Source organism: Canis lupus, chromosome 9 (assembly GCF_011100685.1).
Source record: "Canis lupus familiaris isolate Mischka breed German Shepherd chromosome 9, alternate assembly UU_Cfam_GSD_1.0, whole genome shotgun sequence".
NCBI classification, from domain to species: Eukaryota; Metazoa; Chordata; class Mammalia; order Carnivora; family Canidae; genus Canis; species Canis lupus.
The window spans coordinates 35,024,820-35,051,270 of NC_049230.1; the positions used below are offsets into that span (position 1 = coordinate 35,024,820).

Consider the following 26,451-nt stretch of genomic DNA (forward strand, 5'->3'; position numbering starts at 1 on the left):
CTATGTCTCTGCCTCTCTCTGTGTGTCTCTCATGAATAAATAAATAAAATCTTTTTAAAAAATCCTAGAGAAGAGCACAGGCAGCAACCTCTTTGACCTTGGCTGTAGCAACTTCTTGCTAGACACATCTCCAGAGGCAAGGGAAACAAAAGCAAAAATGAACCACTAGGACTTCATCAAGACAAAAAGCCTCTGCACAGCAGAGGAAATAATCAACCAAAACTAAAAGGCAACCAACAGAATGGGAGAAGAGATTTGCAAATGACATATCGGATAAAAGGCTAGTATCCAAAATACATAAAGAACTTATCAAGATCAACACCCAAATAATAAAAAAAATCCAGTTAAGACATGGGCAGAAGGGGCAGTCCCAGTGGCGCAGCGATTTAGCACCATCTGCAACCCAGGTTGTGATCCTGGAGACCTGGGATCGAGTCCCACGTCAGGCTCCCTGCCTGGAGCCTGCTTCTCCCTCTGCCTGTGTCTCTGCCTCTCTCTCTCTCTCTCTCTCTCTGAATAAATACATAAATAAATAAATATTTAAAGAAAAAAGAAATGGGCAGAAGATATGACAGACATTTCTCCAAAGAAGACATACAGATGACCAACAGACACACAAAAAGATGCTCAGCATCACTCATCAGCATGGAAATACAAATCAAAATGACAGTGAGATATCACCTCACACCTGTCAGAATGGTTAAACCTAACAGCATGGGAAACAAAGGATGTTGATGAGGAGGTAGAGAAATGCTCTTACACTGTTGGTGGGAATGCAAACTGGTGCAGCCACTGGAAAACAGTATGGAGGTTCCTCAAAAAGTTAAAAACAGAACTACCACATGACCCAGCAATTGCACTACTATTTACCCCAAGGATACAGAAATAGTGATTTGAAGGGGCACATGCACCCCAATGTTCATAGCAGCACTGTCTGTAATAGCCAAAATGAAAATTGCCCAGATGTCCATCAACTGATGAATGAATAAAGAAGATGTGGTACACACACACACACACACACACACACACACACACGGAATATTACTCAGCCACCAAAAAGAATGAAATCTTGCCATTTGCAATGACATGGTTGGAGTTAGAGTGTATTATGCTAAGTGAAATAAGTCAGAGAAAGATAAATACCATATTATTTCACTCCTATGGTAGAATTTAAGAAACAAAACAGGGGAAAAGAAGGAAAAATAAAAGGAAATAAAAACAGGGAGGCAAACTGTAAGAGACTCTTAACTATAGGGAACAAACTAAGGGTTGCTGGAGGGGAGGTGGATGGGGGCAAGGAGTAAATAGTTTATGGGCATGAAGGAGGCCACTTGATGTAGTGAGCACTGGGTATTATATGCAAGTGATGAATCACTAAATTCTGCCCATGAAATTAATTCTACACTATATGTTAACTAATTTGAAATTAAATAAAGCCTTGAAGAAATAAAAAAAATATGGTAAATGTTATGTTGTATATATTCTACCACAATAAAAAAAAGTAGAAAAAAGTGCTTGTGAAGCAATCTGAGCGCAGAATGCTAGATACCTAGGATTTTCCCCAATCTTTTCTTTTTTGCCCTAGTCTAGTGGAATTTTCTTTTTTTTAAGAGAGAGAGGGAGGGGCAGCCCAGGTGGCTCAGTGATTTAGCACCGCCTCCGGCCCAGCGCCTGATCCTGGAGACCCGGGATCGAGTCCCACCTCAGGCTCCCTGCATGGAGTTTGCTTCTCCCTCTGCCTATGTCTTTGTCTCTGTCTCTGTCTCTCTCTCTCTCTCCGTGTCTCTCATTAATAAATAAATAAAATCTTAAAAAAAAAGAGAGCGAGCGAGCATGGAGACGAGTGGTGGGGGAGGGGAAGAGAGAGAGAAAGAGAGAATCTTAAGCAGGCTCCTTGCCCAGTACAGAGCCCAACATTGGGCTTGATCCCATGATCATGACCTGAGCCAAATCAAGAGTCAGATGCTGAACTGACTGAGCCACCCAGGCATCCCCCAATGGAAAAATTTAAAGCCGTTTTCTTTTTCTGAATTTTTCCAAAGGATTCGATTTTGGTTTTGTAGAAACAACTGTTTTTTTTTTTTCATTTATATTTCAAATGACAATTATGTGATGGTTTATATAATAATCATTTAAATTATGTAATTACAATAACAAGTATATCTAGCATAAACAAGCTGAATAAACACAACTGATTCTTGGTATGTCTACCACTCTCTAATGAGAACAAAAATCTATGTGTATAGCAGGCAGTGGCATATTACCTAAATGCTATCAGTGTGCTATGAGCATGAGCCAGTATGTTTTATTTATAGAAGTAATGGAGAGTATTAATTTGTATTATGTTGATTAAATAGAGGCTAGTTATAAGAGTTTCTTTTTTTTTTTAATTTTTTTTATTTATTTATGATAGAGAGAGAGAGAGAGAGGCAGAGACATAGGCAGAGGGAGAAGCAGGCTCCATGCACCGGGAGCCCGATATGGGATTCGATCCCGGGTCTCCAGGATCGCGCCCTGGGCCAAAGGCAGGCGCCAAACCGCTGCGCCACCCAGGGATCCCAAGAGTTTCTATTTTAATTCCAGGGGATGACCAGGAAGCAGTGGGGATAGGAGTTTAAAAGAATATAGGGATCCCTGGGTGGCGCAGCGGTTTGGCGCCTGCCTTTGGCCCAGGGCGCAATCCTGGAGATCCGGGATCGAGTCCCACATCGGGCTCCCGGTGGAGCCTGCTTCTCCCTCTGCCTATGTCTCTGCCTCTCTCTCTGTCTGTCTGTGTGACTATCATAAATAAATAAAAATTTAAAAAAATAAAAGAATATAGAAAATAGGAAAGATTGAATCTAAATCCCCAAGCATTTTTAGTAAGCTGTAGCCAGACAGATCTAGTGAATTTTCTATTTCTTGAATTCTAGTTGCTGAAAACTGACTGGCATCATCATCTTTTGAGGAGTTAAATTTTAGTCATGGAATTTCTATTTGAACTAAAATTACATGACTTATATTTTGATTTAAACCTAATGACAGCAAATTGGTTCATAGTGGAATATAGTAATTCTGGATAAACATAAATTTTGTGTTTCAAAATGAAACAAAGTTTTCTAATTACAATGAACAAGAGAATGTAATTAGTCCCAATTGCCAAATGAGACACTGCGCCAAGAATTTCAAGAACAGGAAAAAAATAGAATTGTATTCAACATGAATGCCAGGGAAAGAATGCTTCCAAAAGGCTCTAAGACTCTCCACAGAAAAACAGTTCCATTAGTTCCTTAAATCTCCATATCCATACCTTTCATCAACACTGAGAATTTTCTCAATTTTCAAATTCCTGGTTTGGTATTCTGTTTTCCTTTATTAAAACTCCTGTCATTGCTCTGAAATCTCCTCCTCAGTTTATAAAGTTCAAATTTATGAAGGTCTTGAGGATTTTGTTTTCCAACAGTATCAAATTTTTCCTTTTAATGTAACTAGTAAGGAAGAATATAAACAAGGGCTGGACAGGGGCCCTCTGGCATCCAAAGAAATTGTATTTTTTCCCTATCCCTTGCTTGTTGTCTTCTGGGTCTCCATCTAAGAAAATGACAAAGTTTCTGTCTTGGTAACTTGCTTGGTCTGTCAAATGACTGCAGATACGAAGCTTCTCCTTATCACAGGAATGATTACACTGAAAATAGACTCTCATCAGAAGACAATTTTTCTCAATTCATCACCCTTCCGGGCTCCCTGGGTGGCGCAGCGGTTTGGCGCCTGCCTTTGGCCCGGGGCGCGATCCTGGAGACCCGGGATCGAATCCCACGTCGGGCTCCCGGTGCATGGAGCCTGCTTCTCCCTCTGCCTGTGTCTCTGCCTCTCTCTCTCTCTGTGACTATCATAAATAAAAAAATAAAAAAAAAAAAATTCATCACCCTTCCAAGGACATTATGAATGCATCATTTTCCCAGAGTGAGCAACAGTAAAGCAACATGGAAAGATGCCACATTAGGCTTCTATCTATTCCAATTTATACTATGGGTTTTCTGAATTGGCTCTTTAGCTATCCTAAGTATGCATTAATACTGTTTCTCCTTACCAAACTGCTTAAGCCTGAAGATTTAAAAACAAGCATAAAGGGAAGTATATATACTTGTATCATTATATACTTATGTATAAGTATATATGTGTTTATGTATACTTATATTATTATATACTTATATATACTTGTATTATACTTTTATTTACTTATATATACTTCACCAAAGCATCAAAGATAAATACATTTTCTTTTCATGCACTCAAAAATAGGGACAGGGGACACCTGGGTGGCTCAGTCGATTGAGTGGCTGCCTTTGGCCTACGTCCTGATCTGGGGGTCCTCATATCAAGCCTTGTGTCAGAGTCCCTGCTCAAGAAGGAAATCTACTTCTCCCTCTCCCTCTCCCCTCTCCCCTACTCATACTCTTTCTCTCTCAAACAAATGGGAAAAAGTTGGGGATAAGTGTCAAAGCATCATATGATTATAGTATCTTATTAAAATTGGTGTTTTTACCTGCAAAAATTTTCTCTCATTATCCTCACTTGGCTTGAGAGTTGCTGCTTTCTACTCAACCAAAAATATGAAAGATTTAAGTACTAAGCATATAAGTACTGAGTATACTGCAGTATGTTGTGTTGGCTTCACCCACCTATTGGCTCTCATCCACCAGAATTCAAAATGGAAAATGTACCTAATGATGGTTTATACATAACTTCTGGGAAGGCTTCTTGGATTTAATTTTTTAAAATTTAACCCTATAATTTATTTCATGTAAGTGGTCCCAAAGAGATCTCCATAATGACCAGCTTTAATTTATATGCCTCAAATATCCACAGCGCTTGGATAAATGAAAGGCCCTGGTCTTAAAAAAATGACAGCATGCTTGGTTACAGGCAGGATACAATAGTTTGGAATTAACTAAAATTAAAAGAGCTATATATTCTACCTCCTGCTTATTTAGCTACCTAAAAGGTTATTCTAACTGCTTCTGATCAAATATATTAGTAGAATTAGATTTAATCCATTGTTCAATACTAATTCCTTATGTAGCATTAGGCAAATTGTCTAAATATCTTGTCTTCTGTACATGTATAAATGGAGATTATGCTCGTGCATTCTGTGATGAAATACTGAACTCCTGCTTTTGTTGCCACGCCCCAAGGGCTTAAGGCTACTTCCTGTGTTTAAGGCTTGGGAAAATAACCCAAAAGTATTAGAGATATTAGTCCCACCTTTCTTTTTTACTTATGAGTAAGGCTTTTGTGTTTTGACTTATGCTCTTCCCTCTATAGTTATATATTAAAATTCTACTTATATCTTTGAAAGTGAATTCATACACTTGACCCTTGAACAACATGGAGGTTAGGGGTGCTGACCTTCTGCACAGTTGAAAAATCTGCATATAATTTTTGACTCTCTAAAAACTTAACTACTAGTAGCTTACTGTTGACTGGAAGACTTACCAATAGCATAGAGTCAATTAACACACATTTTATGTGCTATATATATTATACTGTATCCTTTTTTATTTTTAAAGATTTCATTTATTTACTCATGAGAGACACAGAGAGGCAGAAACATAGGAAGAGGGAGGAGAAGCAAGCTCCATGCAAGGAGCCCAACATGGAACTCGATCCCAGGACCCCAGGATCACGACCTGAGCCAAAGGCAGATGCTCAACCGCTGAGCCACCCAGCGTCTCTATTATACTGTATCCTTAAAGTAAGCTAGAGCAATGAAAATGTAATTAAGAAAATCACAAGAGAGAGAAAATGCATTTACAGCATTGTAATATTTTCATAGAAAAAAAAATCCATGTATTGGTGGACTCACACAGTTCAAACTCATGTTGTTCAAGGGTCAACTATATATGCAAAGCACTTAGAACAGTACCTAGTTCATGATACTATATAAATGTTTGCTCTTATTAATATACTTGTATTCCAACTCCTTTGTGAAATCTTCCCTAGCCTCATCTGGTCACTCCTGTACAACCATGTGTTTCTTGGGCTCGTCTTCCTATTTAAGCTTATGTTGAACTTAATTGTTTATCTTTTTCTCTCCTTCACCAGACAGTAAGCTATTTGAAGGCAAGAACCATGACATTTCTATTATCCTTCCCATTGCCTAGCATATTACTTTTCAGATATTATTCCTTTAAAAACTGTTAATTGATTTAATTGTAATGATGATTTTCAAAACCATTTGGAAGTTATCAATTACCAGTATAATATTCTCTCTTAGATCTGCCTACTAATAGACTTATATCTTTAGAAGTGAATTAATACACTTGTCCCTTGAACAACATGGAGGTTAGGGGTGCTGTCCTTCTGCACAGTTGAAAGTCTGCATATAACTTTTGACTTTCCAAAAGCTTAACTAATAATAGCAGTTTTATGCAGACACATTGGAGTTTCAGAGATTAGTCAAATGGCAAGGATCATAAAAAGGTATTTTCAAAACAACAATAAAATGCACAAACAATGGGATTCACAATGAGATTAATTTAGACTGGAACTCACTAAAGCAAAGACAAATTTTTTTAAAGATTTATTTATTTATGATAGACACACAGAGAGAGAGAGAGAGAGAGAGAGAGAGAGGCAGAGACACAGGAGGAGGGAGAAGCAGGCTCCATGCCGGAAGCCCGACGCGGAACTCGATACCGGGACTCCAGGATCGCGCCCTGGGCCAAAGGCAGGCGCTAAAGCGCTGAGCCACCCAGGGATCCCCAGAAAAGACAAATTAAGATAAGATTAGGGACAAGGATAGATTTAGGTAAATGAACAGAGCAGCTGAAGCATGGTTCAGACCCCATTTATAGATAGGAAAGAGAAGTTGTAATCTTAAGAAAGCATCTGAAATCATTTTCAAGTGTTTCATTAACAGGTGACTGTGGGGTAGGAGATTAAAAACAACTATAGTCTCTTAAATTAAAGGATACATCTTTTTACATTAGTTCTGCTCACAAGATGTTTGTTAAAGGATTCCTGTTTACTAGAATGGCTTCCATCATCTTCATGTGTGGTGCTATTCCTTCAAAGAGGATCAGAGATATCATCACCACAAAGACCTATTCCAGTTTTCTAAAGTCTAGGAATTTCCATATGGAATTTGTTCTCTAGAACTCCTAATAGCTGGACTTTTGACTAGAATACTAGGCTGTTTCCCCCTCATGCTCATTAAATGGAATATCAAGTACATAAATCACTAGATGTTGTTTGGTTGCAGATAGCAGGTCCCAAGTCTAAAAGTTAACCCCAGTCAATGGAGTGCCCCTAAGAAATGCTAAATGGTTCAGACCATAAATTCCACAGCATCACTTACTTGAATCAGTGAAGGAAGGATAGGAGGGGAGTAGGGAGAACATTTTGTAGGAAGGAAAGTTTAATGTTGAGTTTGTGGTGACATAGAAGAGATCAGGAAAACATTGTCTAGATTTAAAGGTCACCAGGAATCTGAAGTCAAAGTTTTTTTTTGTTTTGTTTTTTTTTAAGTAGGCTCCATGCCCAGCATGGAGTGCAACATGGGGCTTGAACTCACAACCCTGAGATCAAGACCCGAGCTGAGATGAAGAGTCAGACACTTAACCAACTGAGCCACTCAGTGCCCCTCAATAGGAGAACTAAAGAAATGTTTTTCTGTCTTCAAGAGGGCTAACGAGGACTGTGTGTGTAGATGGTTGGAAGTACTTGGCCTCTAGTGCATTAATATGGCCTGGGAACTGCAGTTCATTTTAAAATTTGCTATTTTTAATTTGTAGAAAGGTACTGGGTGATGGGCACAGAGGAGGGCAGTTGATGGGATGAGCACTGGGTGTTACACTATATGTTGGCAAACCAAACTTCAATTAAAAACATTTGTAGAAAAGTACTCTCTGACAATCTAATTTTTTTAAATCAAGTGTCTACAAAGAGCTCAAGTTCTTGGGTAAAGAAACCTTTTGTTTCTATCCTTTAGACCCTTTTAACAGTTGAGGATAGTTAACCAGAGGCTTTTAAACTCTGAGAATTCTATTGTCTGAGAAAGGAGGTCATCTTTGACACCCCCTTCTCTGTAGTGGGCATGTGATGAAAAGATGAAAAAATCATTGGGCTTCTTTCATTCCTATGATGGTAGTCTGATGAAACTGTCAATTAGTTTCTGCTGAACTTGCTCCATCATTTCTTTTTTATTTTTTTTTAATTTTTTTTTAAACTTATTTATGATAGTCACAGAGAGAGAGAGAGAGAGAGAGGCAGAGACATAGGCAGAGGAAGAAGCAGGCTCCATGCACCGGGAGCCTGATGTGGGATTCAATCCCGGGTCCCAGGATCGCACCCTGGGCCAAAGGCAGGCGCCAAACCGCTGCGCCACCCAGGGATCCCCTTGCTCCATCATTTCTAATCCTAATTCTCTCACCTTTTAATCAATTTGGTGAGTTGTTTGATGTCCTTAATTTTTTAATTTCCCTTTTCATTTAAGTCAACCAAAGTTGGTTCTTATATCTTCAATCTCTCTTTTCTCACACATTTTATTCAGTCCTGTTAATTACTTTCAAAATGGATCTTGAATTTATTCACTTTTATGCAGCTACTCTGATATCACCCCCAAATCTAAGCTACCATCTTTTCTTACCCAGACCATTACAAGACCTTTCATGAAAAAAAAAAAAAAAGACCTTTCATGGTTCTGCTTTTATCATCCTCAAATCTAAACTATTCTCCATATTGCAACCACAGTTATCTTTTAAAACTCAAATCTGAGTTTTAGATTCCTCAGTCCAATATTCTTCAATTTCTTCGCATTGCTCTTAGAAGAAAAGAAGAAAATTTTAAATCCTCAAAAGAGTCTATAAAACCTTTTATAATCTGGTTCCTGATATCTTCTCCAATCTTGTTTTACAGCATGCTCCCTAGTTGCTCACTGAGTTCCAGCAATTCTGGCCTTCTTTTAGCTTCTTGAACATAATAAGCTCCTTATTAACTCAGGAACTTAAAACACGGTGCTTACTCCACCTAGAATACTTCTCTCTATCAACTATGTGCCTTGCTGGCCTTTATTTATTTCCTAATCTAAACTAATTCATACTTTTCTCTCAGAGCATTTTGTTCCTTTCACTTTTTATTTCAAGTTTTTATTTAAATTCTAGTTGGTTAACATATACGGTAAAATTGGTTTCAGGTGTAGAATTTAGTGATTCATTATTTACATAAAACACCCAGTGCTCATCACAAGTGCCCTCATTAATACCCATCACCCATTTTGCCCATCCCTCACCTCCCTCCCTCCATCAATCTTCAGTTCTCTATAGTTAAAAGTCTCTTATGGTTTGTTACCCTCACTTTTTTTTCCCTTCCCCTATGTTCATCTGTTTTGTTTCTTAAATTCCACATATAAGTGAAATCATATGGTATTTGTCTCTCTCTGACTGACTTATTTAAACTTAGCATAATACATTCTAGCTCCATCCATGTTGTTGCAAATGGCAAGATTTCATTCTTTTTGACGGTTGAGCGCTACTCCATTGTATATATATTTACACCATATCTTCTTTATTCATTCATCAGTTGATGGACATCTGGGCAATTTCCATTGCTCGGCTGTTGTTGATTATAGTGCTGCTATAAGCATTGGGGTGCATATGCTCCTTCAAATCACAATTTTGGATCTTTGGGGTAAATATCTAGTAGTGCAATTGCTGGGTCATGTGGTAGTTCTGTTTTTAACTTTTTGAGGAATCCTCCATACTGTTTCCCAGTGTGGCTGCACCAGTTTGCATTCCCACCAACAGTGTAAGAGCGTTTCTCTACCTCCTCATCAACATCCTTTGTTTCCCATGCTGTTCGGTTTAACCATTCTGACAGGTGTGAGGTGATATCTCACTGTCATTTTGATTTGTATTTCCAAGCTGATGAGTGATGCTGAGCATCTTTTTGTGTGTCTGTTGGTCATGTGTATGTCTTCTTTGGAGAAATGTCTGTCATATCTTCTGCCCATTTCTTAACTGGATTTTTTTATTATTTGGGCATTGATCTTGATAAGTTCTTTATGTATTTTGGATACTAGCTCTTTATCCGATATGCCATTTGCAAATATCTTCTCCCATTCTGTCGGTTGCCTTTTAGTTTTGTTGATTATTTCCTCTGCTGTGCAGAAGCTTTTTGTCTTGATGAAGTCTCAGTGGTTCATTTTTGCTTTTGTTTTCCTTGCCTCTGGAGATGTGTCTAGCAAGAGGTTGCTACAGCCAAGGTCAAAGAGGTTGCTGCCTGTGTTCTCCTCTAGGATTTTGATGGTTGGTTTCCTGTCTCATATTTAGATCTTTCATCCATTTTGAATTTATTTTTGTGGATGGTGTGAGAAAGTGGTCCAATTTCAGTCTTCTGCATAACATTTACCATCTTAAACACTTTTAAGTTCAGCGATATGAAGTACACTGTTGTGCTATCATCACTACCATCTATCTTGAGAACTCTTTTCATATTATAAAACTGAAATTCTATACCCATTAAACAATAACTCTCTATTTTATCTGCCCCAATCCCTGGCAACCACCATTCTACTTTCTGCCTTTATGATTTTCACTAAGCATTAATCTAAGTGGAATTATACCGAAATTGGTTTTTTTTTGTAATTTTTAATTTTTCTTGTGAATGGCTTACTTCACTTATGTTCTCAAAATACATCCATGTTGTAATGTATATTCCTTTTGAAGTGTGAATGATATTCTATTGTATGTATATACAACTTTTCCTTATCTATCCATCTACTAATTGACATTTGGGTTAATTCCATGTTTTAGCTGTTGTGAATAATGCTGCTATGAATTTGAATATACATATATCTTTTTTATAAGCTCTTTATATATTTTTGATACTACCCTTTATCAGATATGTCATTTGAAAATATCTTCTCCCATTTTGTAGGTTCCCTGTTGCTATTTCCTTTGCTATGCAGAAGCTTTTTATTTTGATGTAGTCCCAATACTTTATTTTTGCTTTTGTTTCCCTTGCCTCAGGAACATATCTAGAAAAATTTGCTATGGCCAATGTCAGAAAAGTTACTGCCTGTATTCTCTTCTAGAATTTTTATGGTTTTAGGTCTTAAGGTCTTTAATCCATTTTGAATTTGTGTATAAGAAAGTGGGTCTAGTTTCATGCTCTTGCATGTTGCTATCCAGTTTTCTCAACACCATTTGTTGAAGAGACTATCATTTTCTCATTGGATATTCTTTCCTGCTTTGTTGACGACTAATTGACCATATAATTGTGGGTTTATTTCTGGGTTTTCTATTTTGTTTCATTGATCTATGTGTCTGTTTTTGTACTAGTACCATATTGTTTTGATTACTACAGCTTTGTAATATAACTCGATGTCTGGAAATGTGATGCCTCCAGCTTTGTTCTTTTTCCAAACTGCTTTGGCTATTCAGGGTCTTTTGCAGTTCCATACACATTTTAGGATCATTTCTTCTATTTCTGTAAAAAATGCTGTTGGTATTTTGTTAGGGAGTGCATTAAATGTGTAGATTGCTTTGGGTAGTATAGCCATTTTAACAGTATTTGTTCTTTCAATCCATGAGAATGGAATATCTTTCCATTTCTTTGTGTCATCTTCAATTTCTTTCATCAATATTTTAAAGTTTTCAAGTACAGGTTTTTTATTTTTGTTAGGTTCATTCCTAGGTATCTTATCATTTTTGGTGCAGTTGTAAATGGGATTGTTTTCTTAATTTCTTTTTCTGCTGCTTCATTATTGATATATAGAAATGCAACAGGTTTCTGTACATTGATTTTGTATCCGACAGCTTACTGGATTCATTTATCAATTTTAGCAGGGTTTTTTTTTTTTTTTTTTTTTTGGTTGAGTCTTTTGGGTTTTCTGTATATAGTATCATGTCATCTGCAAATAGTGAAAGTTTTACTTCTTTCTTACCAATTTGAATATCTTTTATTTCTTTTGGTGCCTGATAGCTGTGGCTAGGATTTCCAGGACTATGTTGAATAAAAGTGATGAGAGTGAATATCCTTGTCTTGTTCTTGACTTCAGGGGAAAAACTTTCAGTTTTTCTCCACTGAAGATGGTATTAGCTGTGGGTTTTCATATATAGTCTTTATTATGTTGAGCTATATTTCCTCTAGACCTATTTTTCAGAGAGTTTTTTTTATCATGAATGGATTTTGTAATTTGTCAAATATTTTTCTCTGTCTATTGAACTGTTCATATGGTTCTTTTTTTTTGTTGTTGTTCATATGGTTCTTATCCTTTCTATTATTTTTGTGATGTGTCATGTTGATTGATTTGTGAATATTGAACTACCATTGCAACCTAGGAATAAATCCCGCTTTATCTTGGTGAATGATTTTTTAATGTTTGTCAGATTTTGTTTGCTAGTATTTTGCTGAGGATTTTTACATCTATATTCATCAGAGATATTGGCCCCTAGTTCCCTTTTTTTGTGGTGTCTTTATCGGATTTTGATGTCAGGATTATTCTGGCCTCATAGAATGAATTTGGAAGTTTCCCTTTTTTTATTTTTTGGAATAGTTTGAGAAGAATACACATTAACTCTTCTTTAAACATCTAGTAGAATTTGCCTGTGAAGCTATCTGGTCCTGGACTTTTGTTTTTTGGGAGTTTTTGATTACTGATTCAATTTCTTTGCTGATTATCGGTGTGTTCAATTTTTCTTTTCTTTCTGTATTTTATATCTTTCTAGGAATTTATCTATTTCTTCTAGGTTTCTCAATTTGTTGGCATATAGTTTTTCATGATATTCTCTCATAATTGTATTTCTGAGGTGGTGGTTGTTATGTCTTCTCTCTTTTGTGATTTTGAGTCCTTCCTTTTTTTTTTTTTCTTGATAGCCTGGCTAGAGGTTTATCAATTTTATTGATTTTTCTCAAGGAATAAGCTCCTGGTTTCACTGATCTGTTCTATAGTTTTTTTAGTTTCTACATCATTTATTTCTGTTTTAATCTTTATTATTTCTTTTCTTCTGCTGGTTTTAGGTTTTGTTTATTCTTTTTCTAGCTCCTTTTGGTTATAGGTATAAGGTATAAGGGTAGGTTGTTTATTTGAGATTTTTCTTGCTTCTTGAGGTAGGCCTGTATAAACTCCCCTCTTAGAACTGCTTTTGCTGCATCACAAAGGTTTTGGACTGTTGTGTTTTCACTCTTATTTGTTTCCATGAACTTTTTTATTTCTTATTTTATTGTTTAATTAACACTATGTTTAATTAACCTCTATGTATCTGTGGTCTTTCCAGATATTTTTCTTGTGGTTGACTTCCAGTTTCATAGTATTGTGGTCAGAAAAGATACATGGTATGACTTTGATCTTCTTGCATTTACTGAGGCTTGTTTTGTGGCCTATTTATTTGATCTATTCTGGTAAATGTCCTGTGTACACTTGAAAAGAATGTGTATTCTGATGTTTTAGGTTGGGATGTATCTTCTGATGCACAAAATTTTTAAATTTTTGTTTCATCCAATTTGTTTATTTTTTCTTTTGTCGCCTGTACTTTTGGTGTCCTATCCAAAAAAATCAATGCCAAAAGCCAGAGTAATAAAGATTTTTGCCCTATGTTTCTTTTAAAGAATTTTATAGTTTTAACTCTTATGTTTAGATCTTTAATTCATGGAGTTATTTTTTTAAATATAGTATTACTTCATAGTCTAACTTCATTCTTTTGCATGTGGATATCCAGTTTTCCCAGCAGCATTTGTTGAAAAGACCCCCTTTCTCCTATTGAATTATTGTGGCACTACTGTCAAAAATCATTTGCCTACATTTGTGAGGATTTATTTCTGGGCTTTCTAGTCTATTCCATTGCTCTATATGTCTTATGTTGTTTTGGTTATTGTAGCTTTGTAGAAAGTTTTGGAATCAGAAATATGAATCCTTTAGTTTTGTTCTTTTGAAGATTGTTTTGGCTATTTAGAGTCTCTTGAGATTTGGTATGAATTTTAGGATTTTTTTTATACTTCTGCAAAATATATTGGTGGGATTCTGTAGGGATTGCATTGAATCTGTAAGATTGTTTTGGGTATAATTAACATGGTAACAGTATTAAGTCTTCTAGTCTGTGAGCATAGAATATGTTTCCATTTATTTATGTCTTTTAAAATTTCTTTGAGTGGGATGCCTGGTATCTCAGCATTTGAGCATCTGCCTTTGGCTCAGGGTGTGATTTTAGAGTCCTAGGATCAAGTCCCACATTAGGCTCCCTCGTAAGGAACCTGCTTCTCCCTCTATATCTCTGCCTCCCTGTCTGTGTCTCTCATGGATAAATAAATAAAATCTTTTTAAAAAATAAAAATTTTTTGAGCAATGGCTTGTAGTTTTCATCATACAAGTCTTTTACCTCCTTGGTTAATTCCTAGGGTTTTATTTTTTGATACTACTGTAAATAGAACTGTTTTCCTAATTTCCTTTTTAGTTGTTCATTGTTAGCATACAGAAATGCAACTGATTTTTGTGTGTTGGCTTTATTTTATGCTGAATTAAATTGTTCTAATTTTTTAAATGAAATCTTTAGGGTTTTCTACTTACAAGATCATATCATTTGTAAACAGAGATCTTTTTACTTTTTCCTATCCAATTTGAATGTCTTTTATTTCTTTTTCTTGCCTAATTTCTCTGGCTAGAACTGCCAGTAGTATGTTGAATAGAAGTGGCAAAGTGGGCATCCTTGCCTTATTTCTGATCTTAGAGAAAAAGATTTCCATCTTTCAACATTGAGTATGATGTTTGCTGTGGATTTTTAATATTTGGCTTTATTATATAATGAGGTAGTTTCCTTCCACTTCTAGTTTGTTGAGTGTTTTTTAAATCATGAAAGTGTGTTGATTTTTGTTAAATGCTACCTTCTGCATCAATTGAGATGATCTTGTATATTTTTTCTGTTAGTATGATGTATTACATTGGTAAGTTTTCATATATTGGAACATTCTTGCACTCTGGGAATAAATCCCACTGAATTTATTCAGTGTATAATCCTTTGAATATGGTGTTAAATCCAGTTTGCTGGTGTTTTGTTGAGGACTTTTGCAAAAGTATTCATAAAGGATTTCAGTCCATAGTTCTTTCTTATTTTGTAGTGCCTTTGTCTGGCTTTGGTTAGGGGAAAGCTGGCCTCAAAGCATAAGTTAGGGAATGTTTCTTCTTCAATTGTTTTGAAAAGTATGAGAAGTATTGGTGTTAGTTCTTTTTTTAAGATTTTATTTATTTATTTGAGAGAAAGACTAAGTGACAGAGAGGGCATGAATGGTGGAGGGGCAGAGGAGAAAGAGAGAAGCAGACTCCCCTGCTGAGCAGAGAGCCTGATGTGGGTCTCAACCCCAGGACCTTAGCTGAAGGCAGATCCTTAACCAGTTGAGCCATCCAGGCATCCCAGGGGTTTATTCTTATTTAAGTATTTTGTAGAATTCACCAGTGAAGCCATCAGGTCCATTGCTTTTCTTTGTTGGGATATTTTTTATTACTGATTCAATCTTCTAACTAGGTATAGGCCTATTTAGATTTTCTATTTTTCACGATTTAGTCTTAGTAGGTTTTGTGTTTCTAGGAATTTGTCCATTTTATATAGATTATCCAACTAGTTGGTATGCATAGTACTCCCTTATAATCCTTTTTACTTCTGTAGAATCAGTAGTAATGTCTCCACTTCCATTTCTGATTTTAGGAATTTGAATCTTCTCTCTGTTTTTCTTAGTCCATTTTAAATGTTTATCCAATTTGTTGATCTTTTCAAAGAACCAACTTTTTATTTCATTGATTTTCTCTATTTTTAAAATTTATATTTTGTTTACCTCTGCTGTTATCTTTATTATTTCCTTCCTTCTGCTAGTTTCATTTGTTTGAATTTCATTTGTTCTTCCTTTTTCTAATTCCTTGAGTTGTAGAGTTTGTTGTTGATTTGAGATTTTTTTTTTTTCTTTTAGCACTGTGAATCTATTAGCCCATGGTCTTCTGGCTTTCAAAGTTTCTGATGAAAAATATGCTGATAATCCCATGAAGATCCCTTATATATAATGAGTCACTTCACTCTTTCTGCTTTCAAGATTCTCTCTTAATCTCTTTCAATAGTTTAACTATAATGTGCCTTTTAATGCGTCTCTTTGAGTTCACCTTACTTTGAATTCCTTGAGTTTCTTGGATGTTTATTTTTATGTCTTTCATCAAATTTGGAAACTTTTTAGCCATTAGCCAAATACTTTACCGCTTTCTTTCTCTCTTCTCTTTCTGGGATTCTCATGATGCATATGTTGGTCCACTCGATTATATCACACAGGCCATTTAGATTCTGTTCACTTTTCTTCTGTCTTTTTAGTTTCTGTTCCTCAGATTCAATTAATTTCCATTGTCCTATCTTCAAGATTACTGTTTCTTTCTTTTGTTGGCTCAAATCTACCATTAAAATCCTTCTAGGGAATTTTTCACTTCAGTTATTGTACTTTTCAGCTCCAGAATTTCTTTTTAGTTTCTAAGTTTTCTATCTCTCTATTAATATTTTCACAGAGTGCTTTCTTTTCCACATTTTCATTTAGTTCTTTGAGCATTTTTAAGGCATCTGTTTTGAAATCTTTGTCTAGTAGATCCACCATCAGGTCTTCTTTTCCGAGATCGTTTCTGTTAACTTATTTTTTTAGTAAGTTGAATTGATCATTATTTCATGTTTCTTTGTATCCTTGTGTTTGTTGTTGTTGAAAACTGGACACTTGACCCTAATAATGTGGTAACTCTGGAGATCAGATTCTTCTTCTTCCCTAGGATTTTCTGAGTTTTGTTTTTGATTATGGTTGTTATTTTATTGCTATGGGTGTCTCTGTGCCAAGGATCAGCCTGAGGCATAAACATAAGGTCTTTTCAGGTCTTTTCTTAGCCTGCACCTTTTCCTAGGCATATGATGACTTTCTAATTTCCCTTGTATATGCAGTTGCTTTTGAATGTCCTAGTTTTTAATGTTTGGCTTCCAAAAGGTGAAAAATAAAAATGAAGGGAGAATAATAATAATCATCATCATCATCATCATCTTTTCAAATATCCTAGAAAGTATTTAAGCTGAAGGGGTGGAGCTTGTAATAATTGGGGAGCTGCAACAACAAGGGTCACCCACCTCTTTGTACCTCTGAGATTAGGACTGGTAATTAACAACCAGTACACAGATCCCTGATATTTTGTGGACAGAGTTCTTTTTGCTACTTTGTCTCCTGCAAGCTGGAAATGGAAGACATGGATAGCTACCTTTCTGGAATGCACAAACTGCTACCTACCACTAGGCTGAGGAGTAGGATAGAAGCTACTACTGTGCTTCTTAATCTACCTTCTTAGAATCCTCTCCGTGAGGACCTTTAAGTTCTTGACTTAGTTTAAATAAACCAAACAAGGAATCATAGGCAATGCAGTTATGGATATGGTCTACGCAAGAAAACTGAAGCTGATTCCAATAAACATAGTCTCATAACAGAACATACTCAAAGAAATCCAATAAACAGATTATGCTCAAAGAAAGTTTTAGGCCCTATATCAAAAGATTGGAAAATAAATGCATGCAAATAAATACATGTTTTAGGTTAAAATAATGTTAAAGTAAACTTTGCTTATGATTCCCTAAGTTAATCTTTTTCAATGAAGTACCCATTGGCCAATTCCCAGGTTCCTCTCATAACTTATTTTTTTAATTTTTTAAAATTCCATTTATTTATTTGAGAGTGAGTAAGTGAGTGAGAGACGAAGCAGTGGGAGGGGCAGAAACAGACTCCCTGCTCAGCAGGGAGCCTGACATGGGGTTCAATTCTGGGACTCTGGGATCATACCCAAGCCAAAGGTAGATGCTTAACTGACTGAGCCACCCAGGTGCCCCCATCTCACAACTTATTAAATAAGCAATTTCCACTGTACCATGGATCATCTATAATTTATATCCTCTGAATCTAGCCTGAATCTAGCCTTACTTCAATTCTAAACTTGACTTCTTCACAACATTTGACAAGTTAACATCTGTTTTTAAAAATGCTCTTTTTAAAAAAAATAAATTAAATAAATAAATAAATAAATAAATAAATAAATAAATAAATAAAAATGCTCTTTTTTTGGTCTCCATGCCACCACACTCTCCTGATCTTTTCCTTTCCACTCTAGTGTGCTTCTCAGTTTCTTCTGTGGGCATCTCTTCTCCTGCACTGTTCTTAAATATTGGCATATCTCAGGGTCTTTCCCAGCCTTGGGCTCTTTTCACTCTAAATACTCACCTTAAATGACCTAATTAATTTCTGTTATTGATGATTCAAAAATCTCTAATTCCAAGCTCAATCTTTGTTCTGAGACACACTCTTTTTTTTGGTATTTTTTTTTATTGGAGTTTGATTTGCCAACATACAGTATAACACCCAGTGCTCATCCTGTCAAGTGCCCCCATCCGTGCCTGTCTCCCAGTCACCCCATCCCCCCACCCACCTCCCCTTCCACTACCCCCTGTTTGTTTCCCAGAGTTAGAGTCTCTCATGTTCTGTCACTCTCTCTGATATTTCCCACTCATTTTCTGAGACACACACTCATATGTCCAAATGCCTACTCAACATTTTTACTTGACTACCTCTCTAGGACCTCAAACATAGCATAACCAAAAGTGAACTAATCACCTTTCCTCTACCAATTGATTAGAGATCCTTTGTCCCCTGCTCAATGAGTGGCACCATAATATATATAATTTCTAAACCAACAACCTGATAATCATTCTTAATTCTCCCCTTTCCTTACCTGTGACATCCAATAAAACTTCAGTTCCTGTTACTTTTTACCTCCTAAGCATTTCTCAAATCCATGTACTTTTCTCCATTTCTACTACTATCATTCTCTCCTAATTTTTATAATAACCAATTAAATGCTCTCCTTACCTCAAGTGTTTCTACTCACCAATCCATTCTGCCACCAGATTTGCATATTAATTCTTCAATATATGTACAATTCTGAACTCTGCCATATGATTTATTAGTCTTACATGTTCTGGACTCTGCCAGTCTTCTCTTGCTAGTTTCCCAAACACTTTTAACCACACTGAATTTTGGTTCCTGTAACATCATGCATCCTTGCCCCATCCAGGCTTTTACATGCTATTGTCTACCTGGAACACTCCTACTCATCTTTCAAATCTCAACTTTAAAGACATTTTCTCAGGAGAGTTAATCCTAGTCCCTAGATTAACTTAGATCTCCCTGAAATATGTTCCAATTACACCACTCTTTATGCAATTGCTTCTTTAATCTTTGTCTTCCTGACTAGTTGAAGAGTAGTAGCCATGTCTGTCCTATTCACTGCTGGATCCACAGCCCAAAGCCTATCACATAGTAGGTACTCAATAAATACTTGTTGAGTGAATGAATGAAAAAACACATTGGCAATAGTTAGAACTCAATCACTAGTGAATGAAATGGTCTTAAAAAGAAAAAAAAACCACCACATCTTTCTATTCAGAGGAGAGTTATTCTCAGCAAGCTCATTGCCATGGACAATGTTATTCTGACATTTGGAATTCTGGAACTCTCTTTGGGATTGCCTTCAGAATATGCAATATATTCCCCCCTAATGCCCTAGATAGTGGCAGATATTCATCATTTGAGGTTGGATTTTATTTTGGAAGCAGCAAAATCACTCAGAGCCAAGATGGGTAATCAAGCAAGGTAATATTATCAGAGGTGAAAAAATTATGCGTGACTATAAATTAATGAGTCTGACTTTTTCATAGGGCTCATAAACTGGGTCATAAGGCAGTTGTAGAAGAGCAGTTTCAAAAATGTTTTGAGCAATGGCAGGATTGTTAGAATGTTTGTATAGCTTCCCAAGGGAACTTTTTTGCAGGGAGCACTGCTCATTTAGATGTATACAGTCAAGAATGTTTTGTTTTGTTTTGTTTAATAATTCTTGTTTCCTTTAGACACAATTTCTACATATATGTAAGCTTTACTCAAAGCTTCAGGGAGAGAATGATATAGTAGATAGAGTCCAGAAATGTGAATTAAATGTTACTTATCATCATCATTATTGTGAACATTTAATAATGTGCAAGGCACTTACAAATTAATCATTACCATAATTTGGCCACATATCATGACAAAGTAATTTTAGCCCACCTACTTTAAATACCTCCCCTAGCAAAAATGTTATGAAATATAGAATAATCCTTTGCCAACTATGATAGCTCTCAAGAGTACCAACCACAGTGAGATTGGGTTGACTCAGTTTATTGAAGTTAATGAGTGATTCCAACTGCTACAGATGGTGCCTTCAGACTCTGCTCAGACTACTCAAAAATATGTTCTATTGATCACAAGGGAAATCACGGGCAAGAACAGATCTACAGAAATAAATATATCTTCCCTATTAATAGCAACAAATAGATCTTATTTAAATCTCCCATTATGTGTCATTAAGTGCTAAGCACTTAATATGCAAGTATTATTTTTTCATTTCAGAACTCAAAGCTAAGAGAGGTTAATCGACTTGCCCATCATTAAACATATAGCAAGTGGAATATCTGGACTGAGAACTAATGGTCTACATAATTCCAAAGCCCAAGTTCTGTCCACTTTATTCAAGGTACATAATGAACTAAAACAAGGCCATCACCATATGTAAAGATTTTACATTTGAAATACCACCTCTGTTGATCTGATTTTTTGTATGTGGCTCATCTTCTCACCAGTATCTTAGTCTTCTGGCAGCTTCATTTTTTTCAAAATGAGCATCAAACATTTTCTGTTGATCTTTTCTCAACTTTTTTACTGTAATATTGAGTATATTCTGGCTGTGTTCTCAATTGTCCTTATGCCTCACTTCTAACTCCATTGTCGAAAAAGTTGTTACTGAAGCTCAGATCCTGCCTATGATGGCCTGCCCCATGGAAACTAACGTTTCATGACCTTTGCCTCCTATAAAGAGGTAATGGATAAATCTTTCTCTATGGGGAGTTTTTCTTGCCACTTGATGTTAAGTCTTGTATGGAGAAGGTAATTAGGGGGGTGGTTGATGGAATTTTTCCAGTTACGAAATCTGATATCCATATCTTGTCTAAGCACAAGCTCCAATTTAGATGTGGAGCTTGCTACTAGAGTCAGTCTTTCTCCTGGGGAATGCATGGGCTGTCATAACATTTTTGTCATATCTCCATGTTGATTGTGCCATTATGTTGATGGAACCAAATTCAGGAGCCACTTTTAACTTGAACGCTCTTGATGAGGGTCTTAGAGGAAAGCATGATTTGTCTTGGGTAAGTAGGTTGATACATTATCTTTCTAGCTTAATATTAGCAAAAATGTATTTTTTTCTAATATTTTGATGCAAGAGCCTTTAGTGCCTAACAATGAAACATCCAACTAAGGGAAATTAGAAAGAAATCAGTAAAACCTTGTGTCATAAAAATCAGCATTACTTTCATATACATATCAAACTATAAATCAAGATTTTTCTACCTATTTACAACCTAGCATACTTTAACCCCACCTCATTATGTTTCTTCTCTTATTTATATTCCTGATTGAGTTCATGGTGTTTATTTTAAGGTCAGTAGAGTCTGTTTCCAGCTCCTCATAATATTTTAACTCTTCATCTGTCCCTCATCCTTCACTGTGATTTAATTATTTATTACAAGCATCTCTTAAGTCACATCTGTTCAGAGCTCTTTTCTGGGCCTTAAAATTATACCAAACTCTCTAAGTCTTGCTCTGTATTCTACAAAAAGCCTTTTAGATTGTAATGCTCTATATTCTACAAAAAGCCTTTGAGATTGTAATTGTAATGAAGTAAAACCTTTTACCTAAGAGAAATATTTTTAATGATATAAACAACAATCAGAAAGAAAATATGCAATGAAAAGGGTTAAAAGGGGTCTTAAAATTACTATTCTATCAAGTCTCTCCATCCATATATTTATCCTACATTTTGCTCAGAGTAGCCTACAGTATTATTAGTCTGCTAATACTAATTTTCCAAGGGTTCTGGAAAGTAATTTAGCAGCAAGAATTATTCTCAAAAAATACACTAGGAAATTAAACCACAGTAGGACATTGTACAAGGTCTCCTGACAATTATAGAAATAATATTTAGATGTCCTGACTCCTAATTAATTATTTACTACAAATAAGCTGTTTGCTAGGGAGGTTTGGCTACATGTCCCTTAATTATCTATTAGCACATAATATTAGTATATGTTAGAATACTAATGCATGTGTTCATATATTTTTATCTGTTAATATACATAATCCTTCCTTCTGCAAAACTTGCAGTGTAGAAAATAAATTCCAAGATATGATAACTAGTGATAAAACAGTCAAGGGTTATCAAGGAGGAAATCAAAGAAGAAGAGACATGCACAAAATGTTGAAGAAAACTAGCAAGAATTTTCGTAATTGTTTTTTTTTTTATTGTTTTACTCTAAATCAGTGCCTTTCAAAATTTTAAAACCATGACTCATATGGTTTTTAAATAAATGCATTTTATCATAAAACTTAAAAGTAGTTATCCTCACTATGTGCAATACATCTTTGATGCAATTTCCATTTCATTTCTTAAAAATCTGGTTAGAATCTAATGAGTGGGTCAAAGTCTATAATTTGAAAATCACTGCTTTAACTTGTCCACAGCTATGAAGAAATAGAAAGAGGAGAAAGAGTTAGTGATGACATAAGCTAGTCCAAGCCAAATTTAGTAAGAGATATTTAACACGATCCTTTTCTTCCCTTACTTACAAATATGTACATCTTAAAGACTTCAAAAGAAGGAAGTTATATGTGCCCAACAGTGCACATTTTTAGGATGCCAAAGAGTTTTTACCTAAATTGCTTGTTCTTGTTTCAAAGTAATGGTCCAAAAGCGAAGATGTGTATGTGTTTCTTTAAATGAACTAGTGTGAATTTTAAATAGCAGATTTCTGCTTTCATAAATCATTTGTATCAAATTCATCTGTTGTTCTTCATATGGTATAGCACAAGTGTGTTGCAGCTGGCTGCTTTACAAACTGGAATTTGGATTCTATTAACAGCTCCAGTGAAAGATTCCTCTCCAGTATCTGGGCTTCTTCACTGCTACACACACTGAACATGGCTTTTGCACAATTACTTAAAGCTCTTTCAATTAGAAATTGCAAGATAGCTGTCATCAAACTCATGTAATGTGCATCAGCCAAGCATCTGGCAGAATTTGTATGTGCAACAGATTAAATATCCACAATGTTTTCTCATCTTGAAGCAAATACATTGCTTTTATAGCTAATGGAAAAATCAGAAGTGTTTCCATTATCCTGGTTTTAAAACTACACATACAACAAAGCAAATGTCAAAGTAAAATGCATGGGTTTTTTTTTTTTAATTGCTACTAGGAAGTATATAAAATAGCTTTATTTGCACCAATGTGAAACTTTACCATTACTTTTAAGACATGAGATATAAAAATAACAAGAAATTGATAGCGTTTGAATAAGTAGCATAGTTGCTGAGCATAATGAATTTTGCTGTCTGGAAAGCCCATTTAAAATTCATTCTACCTCTAAGCAGTATTATGTCATATAGTAGAAAATGCACTAGAGGGGCGCCTGGGTGGCTCAGTCGGTTAAGTGTCTGTCTTTGGCTCAGGTCATGGTCCCATGGTCTTGGGATTGAGCCCCATGTTGGGCTCTCTGCTCAGAGGGTAGCCTGCTTCTTCCTCTCCCTCGCCTCCCTCCCCTCCGCCCCCCCTTGTGCTCTCTCATGCTCTTTCTCTCAAATAAATAAATAAAATCTTAAAAAAGAAGAGAATGCACTAGCTAGTGTAAAAGGCCTGGGATTTAGGTCTTAGTGCAGTCATTAACTGATAGTGTAACTTTGGGTGATCCACTTAACCTTTCTAAAATTCATTTTCTTAATTTTAAAAATGAAGATATTAAACCACACAGCTTATAAATTCCAAAGTGTTTTGGGGATAGTGAGGCTTGAGGTAGTTATTTATTATATAAAGGTTAACAAACAGGAATTATCCACTTATTCCTTTCCACATTAATTTGTGGGTACCTCTCATCATGTAGGTAGGAAGTAATTATCTTTGCTTAAATGCAAACAAGTTTAATAAAGCTTTAGAAGGGGATCCCTGGGTGGCGCAGTGGTTTGGCGCCTGCCTTTGGCCCAGGGCGTGATCCTGGAGACCCGGGATCGAATCCCACATCGGGCTCCTGGTGCATGGAGCCTGCTTCTCTCTCTGCCTGTGTCTCTGTCTCTCTCTCTCTCTGTGTAACTATCATAAATAAATAAAAAAAAAATTAAAAAATAAATAAATAAATAAAGCTTTAGAAATAATCTCTGATCCCACTTAGAAACTAACAGAATAGAGGTTGCTAGAAGTCTATCCTAGTTATCTAGGCAAAGCTTTCAATCACTATACTAAACGAACAAATCATATAGGAAAACATATTAGCAAAAATTGGATAGAGTAATAAGATAAACCAGTATGCACATCCACCCGTATTATTGAGAAAAGGCAATGTGTTTTTATACAATTGAATTGAACAAAAATTATACTAACTTATGAATACTAGAGCTACCAGAGAGAGAAAGTGGTAAGCATCTGGAGTTAAGTTTTTTCTTCATGTAATCACAGTGATGACATCATTCACAAATGGCAGAACATAATAAAGCATTTATCTTTCATTCCACAAGGTGGTGTGTTTTATGTATAAACTACTTGGGGTAGTGTTTTTATTCTGAATCTAATGATGTGCTTTTTAAACGGTTTTCTTATTTTTGCCTTGTTAGTACATCACTTAGAATCCTGCCTCTGGGTCTAACAAATTGCCTGATGCCAATGTAGATACATGTACTTGTTCCCAAATTGATAACATATGCCAAGCTTTTCTGTACCGCCCTCAATAAACACACTTTTAGGGGCAGTCTTGACCCTGATCTCAAAGAGAACTCTCAATGTGTTCCCTCTCAGCAAGAAGATCAGCTTCCCTGTGCTTTTTACCCTGTAGTTATGGCTTTAAAAATCAAATATACTTTAGAGACATAATATGATCCTTTATTCATAAATATTTGTATGTAGTATAGAGCCGAATGAAATTCGTGAAATACTATTAGAAGATATCTTTAAAAAAAAGTGGAGGAGTTTCTGGCAATAAAGTTTGCTAACTTCAACCTAAGAACCTATTCAGAGCCTTCCAAATACTTGAGATTTTACCTTTTCCTCCCTTCCATAATGACTTCTTCAACCAAACCCTCTCAAATGAATCCAAGATTAGTTTCAAGGAGTCCAGGTTAAAGGTGTTTGCTGATTCTTTATATTTGCCTCCTACAGCTTTATTTGAGATACACCTGTAAAATGAACATCAGTGGTAAGGTATAGGCTAATGCATAAACTGCACTGTATGTTTAGAGTACATTGGCCATTCATTCATTCATTCATTCTCTCACTTACTTTTCAAATATCTATTAAGTGCTTTCGTTGTTCCAGGCATGTGTTAAGCATTGAGGATACAAAATAAAAGGAATTCTTTTAAGAGTGATATTATAGTAATGATAGCATTAAATCTAATATTCACCAAGGTAAATGAGACTTAATAATTTTTATTTAAATATCTTTACTTCTAATAATTTTCTCTATTTTTTCTATTATTGATTTGAAATTATTGTTTCATTTGTCTTCTGCTTTTCTGTCTTTGATACAGTTTAAGTTAAGACTTATTTATGGTTTGAACACTACATCATATCAGAAAAAAATGATCAGTAAATTCATTTAAACATTTTAGGAGAGTTTAGAGGCGCTTGGGTGGCTCAGTAGGTTAAGCATCTGTCTTCGGCTCAGGTCAGGATCTCAGGGTGCTGGGATTGAGCCCCACATTGGGCTCTCTGCTCAGGGGGGGACCTGCTTCTCCTCTGCCCCTCCCTCCAGCTCATTCACTTGTGCTCTCTCTCTCTCTCTCTCTCTCTCTCTGAAGTTAATAAATAAAAAATATATTTTTTAAAAAACAAACATTTTAGGAGAGTTTCATGGCTCCTAATTGTTATTCCACTCTAATTTTTACTCTAAATAATTGTAGATTCTCAGTGTATGCTTAGGTCTTAGAGTCCTAGAAAAATGGAGGGAAATGGTCTTCACCAAGCATGTCTATGGGGATCAGAACTTTAATGTTATTTATTTAGAGAGGATTATAATAAGTATGAGCTCAGAGATCAGGAGACAGTAACACTACAAAAGTAAATACCATTATTAAGAGGACACATAATAGGAGGTTTAACTGTGTATACATCACAACTGTGTAGTCACTTTCCACCCTGGGAGGGACTGGTTGTATTCTTAAAGGGTGTCCTGATTCAAACGTATAGCAAAGTCAGTGATCAAATGCTCTCCTAACTAGAGATTACATCAGGTGTTTACTTTTAACAGTCTTTCTACTCAGGGCATAAAAAAATGGCATGTGAAGATGAAAAAAAACA

At 35.7% G+C, this 26,451-nt stretch overlaps 1 long non-coding RNA gene across 1 annotated transcript in view; it reads right to left on the reverse strand.

The window, feature by feature from the left end:
- Positions 1-3,228: 3,228 nt before the first annotated feature.
- The window catches only part of LOC119876611, a 31,177-nt gene continuing 7,954 nt past the window's right edge, over positions 3,229-26,451 (reverse strand). The window contains exons 2-3 of the long non-coding RNA XR_005364060.1: positions 25,196-25,329; positions 3,229-3,865 (exon numbers count right to left, since the gene is read on the reverse strand). This is a non-coding gene — a long non-coding RNA (uncharacterized LOC119876611). The remainder of the gene's footprint in view (positions 3,866-25,195; positions 25,330-26,451) is intronic.